Source organism: Corvus kubaryi, unplaced genomic scaffold (assembly GCF_017639235.1).
Source record: "Corvus kubaryi isolate FWS band 111438036 unplaced genomic scaffold, C.kubaryi_AGA036_p1.0 66, whole genome shotgun sequence".
Lineage (NCBI taxonomy): Eukaryota > Metazoa > Chordata > Aves > Passeriformes > Corvidae > Corvus > Corvus kubaryi.
The window spans coordinates 4,852,991-4,863,909 of NW_024582054.1; positions in this window are offsets into that span (position 1 = coordinate 4,852,991).

Below are 10,919 nucleotides of genomic sequence, written 5' to 3' on the forward strand. Positions count from 1 at the left end.
CCCGCCCGGCCGTGCTGCGAGGGGGAAGTGTGTCCTGAAGCGCTGGTGACCGCGTCCTGGACCCGAGCGCCGCTCGGCTCCCATCGCCTTCCCCGCCGGCAGCGGGAGCCGCGGCGAGGCCGCCGGGGGCCCTCGCTCCCCGAGCCGGCCGTGAACCCCGCCTGGCACCCGCTCCCGCCTGTCCCGCCGCCCGCTCGGCGTCCCGGCCCTGCCCTCCGGCCCCGGGACTCCCGGCCGCGCACACCGGCGCGGGGCGGGGGCGCTGGGGGCTCGTCCCGCCGCCGGCAGCTGGCGGGGCTCTGGAGGAGAGGTGCGCCCAGACGCCAGTGCCTCAGTGTGTCCTGAAGCGCTGGTCACAGCATTCTTCACTTAATTAACCCAATTCACTTAATGAGACCTTCTCTGACTGCCCACTGGTTCCAATAAACAGCACACAGGACACTGGGTTCACTTAAGGGGAATAACGTGAATTCTCGTTAGCTCTTCCTGCCTGGCCTTGGAAGAGCCGGGCCCCGTGGGGGAAGAGAGGAGAGAGGACCTGCCGTCTCCTCCTTTCCACTCCACCTCTCCTTGTCACTGGAGAAAGGTGTGTGGGGATGACCCTCAAACAACCTGGCCTTAGGAATGAAATGATTGTAGCTGTACTGCAGCTGAGAATCTCCCATAGCAGCTTTGTTCAATGAACAAAATGACTAGCACTACTTCAGCTAATAATTTCCCACATAATATGAATTCCAGGTAATAGGAAATCTTCTAAAGGTTGAAAGGTAGGTTGCCTACATCTTGTCATATTCTGAATGACTAAAAGTGACTTGAGCGTGTGAAATGGCTTTGAAGTAATTGAATTCCAAAAATGGTTAATTCCTCTGCATTCCCCGGCCTTTGTATGCTTGGCATGTGCTCCTGTGGAAAGTAGAGTGTCAGTGAACAAGAAGGACCTAGTCAGGCGATTGCGTGTGTGGTGAGGGAAAATTGGAGTGAGCAGTGACTGAGTTGGACTCTGAACTGTGTAAAATGCATCAGACAATCTGACTGGCTAATGTATGAGGAAAAATTACTGCACTACAGATTATCCCAGGAAATGCTCTGGGAAATTCTTGACCCAAAGAATGAGATAGCTGCAGAATTGTGTATATTAGGGCAAAGCCAAAATTATTGTCTGCCCTTTTAACTTAGAAGATGGAGTATACCATCTGAAGTAGGCCTCTTTACTGTGCAGTGATTCGTAGAAGAGAAACCTCAAGCATCTCAAGATAAAAAACTGAGAGAGAAGAGAAATGATGGTAATGATGAGAGCCCTGTCATTAAAAAAAACCCGACAAGATCAGCAAGAGAGAGAGCAAGCAAGGTATATGGACTGCTCTAACCTGCACAGGTTTAACATTTTATGCTAGTTGAGATCATTTTTCTCCCTTCTCACAGTCAGTATTCTCAGCAGAAAGCTGAAGAGTACAATGAATGTGGTATCATATATCATGTCGTATCACAGAGTATTTTGCTTCTGTAAGTATAATGGTAAAGTACAAGAAAGAGCAGCTTATCTGTTCACTGTTTGCTGGGTAAGGAATTGGTTGGACAGTCACATCCAGTGGATAGTGGTTAAGGGCTCAGAGTCCTGATGGACATCAGTCCCTCAGGGGTCTGTACTGGGACCAGTTCTATTTAATGTCTTTCTCAATTACGTAGATAAAGGGATCAGCAAGTTGGCAGATGACACCAAGCTGAGTGGTGGAGTTGACACGTCTGAAGGATGGAATACCATCCAGTAGAGATCTGGACAAGCTTGGGAACAAGTCCATGGAAATCTCATGAGATTTTAACAAGTCCAAGTGCAAGGTGCTTGTGCTGCACCCAGGTTGGCCAGCCCCCAGCATCAACACAGGCTGGGGATGAACACATCGAGAGCAGCCCTGCCCAGAAGGACTTGGGGGTGCTGCTGGGTGAGAGGCTGGACACGACCCAGCCGTGTGCACTCCCACCCCAGGGAGCCAATGGTGTCCTGGGCTGCATCCAGAGCAGCGTGGGCAGCAGGGAGAGGGAGGGGATTCTGCCCCTCTGCTCTGCTCTGGTGAGACCCCACCTGCAGTGCTGCATCCAGCCCTGGGGTCCCAGCACAGGGAGGACATGGACCTTTTGGAGTGAGCCCAGAGGAGGACCACAAAGATTAAAGGGATGGAGCACCTCTCCTACAAGGAAAGGCTTAAAGAATTGGGATTGTTCAGCCTGTAGAAGGCTGTGGGTTGACTTTATTGCAGCCTTCCACTACCTGAAGGGAGCCTACAAGAGAGCTGGAGAGGAACTTTTTACAAGGACCTGTAGGGGTGGGAAAACAGGTAATGCCTTCACACTGAGAGGAGATTTAGATTAGCTACTAGGATGAAATTCTATTTTCCATCTCTGGAAGGCCAGGCTGGATGGGGCTCTGAGCAACCTGGTCTAGTGGAAGGTGCACCTGCCCATGACAGAGGGAACTTAAAGCAATACTGGAGTGTTTTGCCCACTACGCTTTCTCCATCTGATGGGAATCTGGTCCCTGGAAAGTGAAATGAGATTGTATTGAATAACATTAGGGCCTGCCCATGCCCCCTTCCCGGTTACTGTAAAAAAATTAACCCTGTCCTGGCTGAAACTAGGACAGTGGAACAGTGGCTAAAGTCAGATGAGAAGGATCTCACCATTTATGACTTTCTGTGGCAGGTCATCTCTCAGTGTTTATTGTCCTAACAGTAAGGAAGCTAATGCTTGGCTTCCAGGGGAGGTTGGAGGAGTGCAGATTTCAATGCAGGGCATAACCCTTCCCCTCTGGGGTGGAATCCAGGACGTTGCTGTTTGGCAAATCTGTGTCGTGTGTATGAAAGAGTCATTCTACATAATTTGGAGTAAAAAAATATGTTGGTGCATATGTTCTTGACAAGAATGCCTTGTTTATCGGTATTCTTTTCTTGCAGGCTTATTCTGTGTGCTAATCACAGCTGTAATCTCTCTGCATGCACAAATCAGATTGGATATTTTTTGTCTTCGAAGTTCTTCCATCAAAATTAGACCTTCTTCCATACCAAAAAAAGTGCGGGAAGTTGCAGTGTCTGATTAACGGATCGCTAACTCATTGAGCTGAGCCCTTACCCCTTAAAAACCAGAAATGTTTTAATTTCTTCTAAATTGTAATGGGTGTGCAGCACATTTGTTTATTAGGAGTCAGATTTTGGGGTTTGCAAAATGTACTACAGTTTAATGAGAAGAATATTCTTTAAAGGGATTAACTGAGTGATAGAATTTTCTTACAGAGTTGCATATAGTTTTGTACCACTGTAATACCAGTAGCATTTTTCTCACCAGAAAAAGTGAAGCCATGCAATAATTTTTAAGCCGTTTTCTCCCCTAGAAGGGAAAAGCATTTCTTTTAAAGAAATATTTAGAATTTGCATCATGAAGCAAAAAATACCCCCCAACTCTATTCCTGAAATTAAAATGTTAACTTGTACTTCAGACTTCTAGTTGGTTTCCTTTGTCTGTGAAAGAATAAAGAGGAAAACCCTAGTATTCTCTATCAAAAGGCTTTTTCATGTACTTCCTTTGTCAGTAGCAGATCAAAAGTAACCTTAGATATAGGCATCTAGTCTCTGCCTCAGTGAAGTATTTCTAGTCAGTGAATCATTAGAGCATGTATTCAAATTCAAGCACATGGTAGAGTTTCCTTGGTTTTCATTAGAATTCTTGTGGACATACTTGTGGACATGCATTTGCAGATGTTTTATTCAGCAGAGGTGACCATAAGTACATGTTTGTACATTTATATACTGGGACCTTTGATCCTGTGAAGTGAAAGAAAGCTGTTCATTTACATCCGTTAGCAATCTGTGTCCCAGTGTGTTTTTGTGAGTTGTAAACAAGCAGCTGCAGAGCTTATATTCCTCACAACATAATCGCAGATGAAGTGAAAAAGAGATTTAACTTTTCGTTCACCTATCAGAGCATCTTTCATCTCCATTAACTTCATATTGCAGGTAGGATTGATTATGCACAAGACAGAACATATTGCCACGACATGAAACCATGCTTGAGCAAAATACCATATCATATACAAATCTTTACCCTGTTCTTTTCTTCTTTTAATTAGGTAGGAGCAATCAATTATTCACAGATCTGATAGAACACTCTTAAAAATGCTATTAATTACTTAATATTGCATAATATCTTCCAATCATCAGGAAAAAAGGCATTGAAAGATCTGTGCAATACATTGCTGGGTGTTGCTGGCAGTCATGTGGTAGAAAAAATGAATAACTTGTATATTAAAAAAGGGCTGTTCTGTCATTACACAACTTGAAAGATATGTGTTTAAAATAACTGAGAGAATTGATGAATAAACAGTAATGTGCTCATGAGAGGGAAGATTAACTTTGTGCTAGGAAGTGATGTGCCTGGAGTTTCTTAAAGGCCAGTTGCTTAAAATGGAGTGTCTAGAAGGGACAGAAATATGAAATAAAAAGCCTGGTTTGTAATTTCCAATGTCCTCTCTGTGTTATCACAATATGTGTAGCTCTCTGCTTTTTTTCCACTTGCACAAAAACTGTTAGTGCAATCTATCTGTATTACAGTCTATCTGTCTTATGAACTTGGTCTAGATTTAACAAGATTAGACAAAGGATGAACTTCACTGTTGAGCTGTAAAATAAAGAATACTGGCATTAAGTCATTCCCATATTCTGCACAAGTTTCTGCAGCAGTTTGATGCAGTGGCGATTGCACAACGTGGACATACAGAGTAACAATAACCACTTTAGGAAGAACACAGACTGGAAGAGATTCCATTTTGTGTTGAAGAAGGAGACTGAATAACAAAATTGCCTGGTATAGTTATTTTCAGGCTTTTATTACAAACAATGCCTTGGGGGCAGGGAAGTAAGATGTCTTGCCAAGAGATTATTTTGAGCAAATAAAATGATCTATGAAATTTATGACTAAGAATCCTTGACACACCCCAGCTGAAACTCCCAAGCAGTCTGCTACTTAATGGAACTGCAAGCCACATAATGTATATACATGAGGTGAAAAGTGCGTAGAAAATATGGGTATATATTATGTCTAGGCTTTTCTTTATCCCAGAGGTCCTAATAGTGTTGAATACTGCAAAGCCTTTCCCATTCCTGTAGATTTTAGATACATCATTAGCCCTGTTGACCTGCTTACACAAATAATGAATAGCGACATGAAAAAAATTCTTCATGATCAGGTTCTTACATGGCTTTATTAGAAGTTATCCTGATTTTATCTGGGATACAGTTAATTTTCTTCCTATTAGCTGGTACAGTGCTGTGTTTTGGAATTAGGATGAGAATAATGTTGATAACACACTGCTGTTTTAGTTGTTGCTAGGTAGTGTTTATACTGAGCCAAGGACTTTTCAGCTTGTCACCCCTCTGCACCAGTGAGTAGTCTGGGGGGGGGGGGCACAAGGAGCTGGAAAGGGATACAGCCAGGACAGCTGACACAAACTGGCCAGAGGAATATTCTATGCTATGTGGCATCATTCCATACAATAAAACTGGGGAGGTGGCCCACTGCTCGGGAACTGGCTGGGCATTGGTTGGTGAGGGTGAGCAATTACATTGGGCATCACTTGTATATTTTAATTCTTGTAACAATAATAACAAATTGCAGTGTTCCTGTTATTATTTTTCCTTTCTTTTTCTGTCCTTTTAATCTTTATCTTAACCCACAGATTTTACTTTTTTTCTGATTCTCTACCCCATCCCCCTGGTGGGGGGAGTGAGTGGCTGTGTGGTGTTAAGGTGCCTGCTGGATTAATCCGTGACGGAAGTGCAGCCTGCTGTGACTCATGCTTTCTAAATTCAAATCACATATAGCATTATATCTTTATTAATTACAGTTTTCTCCCAAATTATGTCACTTTAGTTACTTCGATTGTTGGGAATGGGAGGAAATTTTGAGAAAGTTGTCTTAGCAGTTTGCTTGATACCGTAGCATTGCTGAGCTGCACAGCACATGTAGTAGAGTAAGCAGCTCTGGAGAGAGTCATGCAGGAGCTAAAAAAGTCTGACATGTAGCACATACCTCCCTCTCTCCCCTGAAAAAAATAAACCTAATGTTTTCCACTATCCCACGACCTCTTCATTCTCTGAAATAAAACCTCTTATAATATTTGAAATAGGACAGTCTCACAACTCCAGTAACCTTAGAGACATCAAATAATTTGATCCTTAGTGAGGAATAATTCTTGTGGCCCTTTTGAGGCTCCAGACTTGGCCTGCAAAATAGAACGAAAGCACAAGCAGTGCTCTGCAACAGGTCTGCCTAGGGATACTTTCACTCAATATTAGGAAGCTCTCTAGGAAATTACTCTGGGACACATGGGCCTTGAAGTTACAGCTAGCATATTCTTTTAGTAGCCGTGCTTTGTTAGCAAGCACTTCGATCTAACAAACATGACAGTGAAAATAGTTCCTAGAAACTGAAAATGTATACATCAAAATTACTTTGTCTATGATTTCAGTGGAGTTAGTAGGGGTAGATTTTTATTTTAGCCAAATTTTGTAAGGAGATGAGACATCGGTGGTCATGCTGTGTGTGTGTTTGGATATGTCTGTGTAACAAATTGCTCTCTTCCTACCCCCCTGATAACTTTAAAACTGTTTTCAAGCACAGTCAAACACAAATTCAGCAGAGGAGCAGCATTTTAAAGGAAGTTCTAACAGGTCCCATGAAAATTGGCAGCTGAATAAAGACAACCCAAATTGGATGCTCGGCTCAGAGGAATCTTGACAAACTTGGGAGGTTGGCCTATGCAACCCTCATGAAGTTCAACAAGGCCAAGTGCAAGGTCCTGCACTGGTTTTGAGGCAATCCCAAACATGAATACAGGTTGGGCAATGATTGGATTGAATTGGAGAATGGATTGAAAGCAGCCCTGAGGAGAAGGACTTGGGGGTGTTGATTGTGGAGAAGCTCAGCATGACCCAGCAGTGTGCTCTTGCAACCCAGAGACCCAGGTATGTCCTGGGCTTCATCAAAAGACACGTGGTCAGCAGGTTAAGGGAAGGGATTCTGCCTCTCTGTTCTGCCCTTGTGAGACCCCACCAAAGTACTGCATCCAGCTCTGGGACTTCCAACATAAGTAGTTTGTGGACCTCCTGGAGCAAGCCCAGAGGAGGTCCGTGAAGATGATCCGAGGGCTGAAGCACCTCTCCTATGTAAACTGGCTGAGAGCTGGGATGTTCATCCTGAAGAAGAGAAGGCTCCAAGCAGACCTTGTAACACCTGCCAGTACTTTAAGAGAGATAGGGATGTTTAACAAGGGTTTGTGGTGATAGAACAAAGAGTGATGGCTTCCAACTGAGAGAGGGTAGGTTTAGATAAGATGTTAGGATGAAATTCTCTACTGTGAGGGTGGTGAGGCACTGGACCAGCTTTCTCAGACTCCATCCCTTGAAGTGTTAAGGCCTGGTTGGATGGGGCTCTGAGCAATATGGTCTGGTGAAAGGTGTCCCTGTCCATGGCAGGGAGGTTGGAACTAGAGGTAAAGGTATTTCAATTGCTTGTATGAACCAGGCAAGTGGTGGATGACGAGGAAGCCACTTCATCTATGCTTTTTATTTTCAAGCACTCTTAACCAACTCCTGTGTTTGCTTCTTTATCCTCAGACAATACGCAGATGAAGTAAGCACAGAACTGAGGGCACAGAGCATATAGATAAGGCTGTCAGTATGAGAAGGAACTGGGGCTGTCAAGTGGTAGCTCAGAGCAGAGAGAGTTAGATGAGCCGAGAAGATATGCAATGTGGCGTGCAAGTACAGAGGAACCCAAACTACTACTTGGTTTTGTACAAATTCTTTGTTGTAGACAGTAATCTAGAATAATAACAGCAATATGAGGAAAAATAATAGAAAAGAAGGATTGAGATCTCAAATGATTGTCTGTTTAATCTAGTCTTTTACAGTAAACCAGGCTTAAGTACAGCAAACCATTTCCAATTGCTCAACCTTTTTTTGTGAACTTTTTGTTCAGTTTATTTCCACAGCTTCCCCATGCAGCTTACTTACACCTCTCTTCTTGTAGAACTGCTTTCACAGTACAGTTTTCTGTATTGGAAATGACTATGATTTCTTCTTGTCCTTCCTTCAGTAGACGTAGAGAAAGATTGGTTGCTGTCCCCTCACAAGCAATTTTGTATGCACGAAAGCCTCCTATCATGTCTTTCCTCAGCCTTCTGGAATAAACAAAGCCAATTTCTCCAATCTCTCTTCATAGTTCATATTTTCTGAACCTCTTCATTTCCACTTTGGAGTTTTTCCAGCTTTTCTTTTGCTTTTTTGAAAAGCATGGTAGTGAAAACTCTTATGCAATGCAATTCTCCATCTAAAGCTTTAATAAGACTTAGGGGAAAAAATAATTTACTGTCTTGTATGTAGAATATTTCTGGTCATGTGTACTGGCATGACAGTGGTCTCCTCTTTCTTTTCTTGAATTTTAGTTTTGCAACAGTGTCATCATTAATTTTTATGCTGCCTGTGGTTTAATACAGGCCTCTAGTCCTGTCAATGTTTTTTGTTGTCTTGCCAGTTATTTTTGCATTGTATTTAATTTCTTGTTCATATATACAGGAGTTGATCTTCACTGTGATGAATTTTAACTTAGTTTTTTGTATACAAGACTGTTTATAAGGTAGAGCAGTTTGCATTTCAACATGGTTTTAGCCAACTTTGCTAAAGTAAGTGGAGACCAAGAATCTGATATAACTGCACAGAGCAAGCCAGAAAGTCTTGGAAGTTACTGTAAGTATTAGAGCATTTATTACAGAAGTACTCAAGAATATTCTTTAAATATTTGTAGAGTTATATTATTCAATTGCAGGGGTGGAACATAGAGGCATGAAGGAAGGTCTTGACAAGATTTTCAAAAACTGCCAGTGCAAAATTTTTGCCCCTGCAGAAGAGCCTTGGATGTTCTGGCCAAATGTAAACGATTTCCTTCCTAAGAATAAGCCTGGTTTCCTGTAATGGTGAAGGCATCCAAACTTGAAGGCCATTTAGAAAATTTTGACCAAAGGAACCTATCTGAAAACATCAAGCCAAGGCATAAACAAGGCATAAACTGGAATGTAATTTGAGTGTCTGTATCTAGGAGTACATACTATCTTATGTCTTGGCAACAGGTCTGAAGTAAAATATACAGTCTTGCAGCTATGCTTATTAAATCCGGCACAGCACTAACTGGCAGTGTCTCTATACCACAGCTGTGCATGTCTAGCTGGCTCAGTCTAGGAGTGGATTTAATACAAGACTATCTCCACTGCTCATTTAAACAAACACGGAATCTTTGCTTTCAGTCTTTTCCTCAACAGGTAGACAAAGCACTGTACAGCCTCACACTGGCAGCCTAACATTTTTTGCAAGTGATGAAAGTCAAGATTTGAGGATACCAGCTGCAATTTTCTCTCAGAAACTTCTAACTACCTGTAGTTTTCCAGTGAGAGTGGTGCTAAATGTACTTGTTAAAAGCATGCTTCATCAGTGCAAAATCTCCTTTAGATTGCTAACTGCTGAATACAATTGTGCACATCCAGTATCTTTGCACACATTCTCAGGCATATAGAGATTTAAACGATACCATTCTTAATCCAAAGTGCCTGTCCTTTCTGGACACTCTGGATTCTATCTTTCTGCTTTTCTCTTTCATCACTGAATTACTGATTGAGAAACAACTCTCAAACTTTACAAAGTTTCTCTCTGAGAAACTGTGAATTTCAGTGTATTCTCCTTTTATGGCCCTTCCAACATATGTACTCCATATGCTAAAGAGGCCTAAAAACCCAAATGTAGCTCTGAACAATTTTTTTATCATGCTAGACAGAACAGTATTCGACATACAGATGCAAGAAAATGAACTGCTAGAACATGTTTCAGAGTATGACCAATAGGCACAAGCCAGGTAAAAAGTTCAGCCTCCAATTCGCTTGCAGGAACACAAGCGGATAAAGTATGTGTATTATTGCATTTAATAATGTCTGTATCCTCATAGAGAGATAAACAGTGTTTCTGCTTTTAGATAAAAATAGACAAAAAAAGAGATTAAAATCAGGAAGATATTTAGTTTCTGGAGTTCATAACTCTGCATGTAACTTTTCAGTTCATCATATGCTGGAAACTGCCCCTGTGTTGTTGAATAAATCACTCTGTGTTGCTTTGTGTTTAAGGTTTCATTTCTGAGCTGTTGGTACTCCACACAAAATAGCCATTCTATGAACAAGTAGGAAGACATGTTTAATCAGAGCTTTTAGGAGTTAGAAACTAAAAACGCAGTGGAATGTGGGATGTGGATTGGCATGAAAAAGTAGGTGACTTCCTTTTTTTTTTTTGTTGGAAGATGTTATTTGAGGTCAGGTAGCTCATGTAGGCTGAAGGGGAAAAGAGAAAAAAAAGCATAAATCCAAACCCCATTGCCTATAATACGTTAAGGAATGGGATGTTTGTGGAGAAATTCTTTGGGCAGCTTAGGTCTTGATTTTGGAAGCAAGCATCTAAATATATGAACTTAAACTGGAAACAAGACATTCTGCACAGTTTTCTGCACCCCAACATGCCTGACCATAAGGTTGTGAGAGAGGGTTAGCTTTAACAGATTGGAATGTGCCAGTAGTCAAAGGTTGCTGTACAAGTTATGACCATGATTTTGGGACCTAGCCCTGAATGAGCTAGCTGCTGTTGACTGCATTATGATCCACATGTTTTTAATGCGTAGTAGATTGTCAGTCAAAACACTCTTGTTCTTCTTTAATGACATCCTCAGTAAGGGGAATATATTGGCAGCCACATCATGTTTTGATGGAAAGAAGCATGAGTTTTCTAAAAAGACATTCTATGTCTTGAACAACTTCATATGTAAAAAAGATAATAGTATAT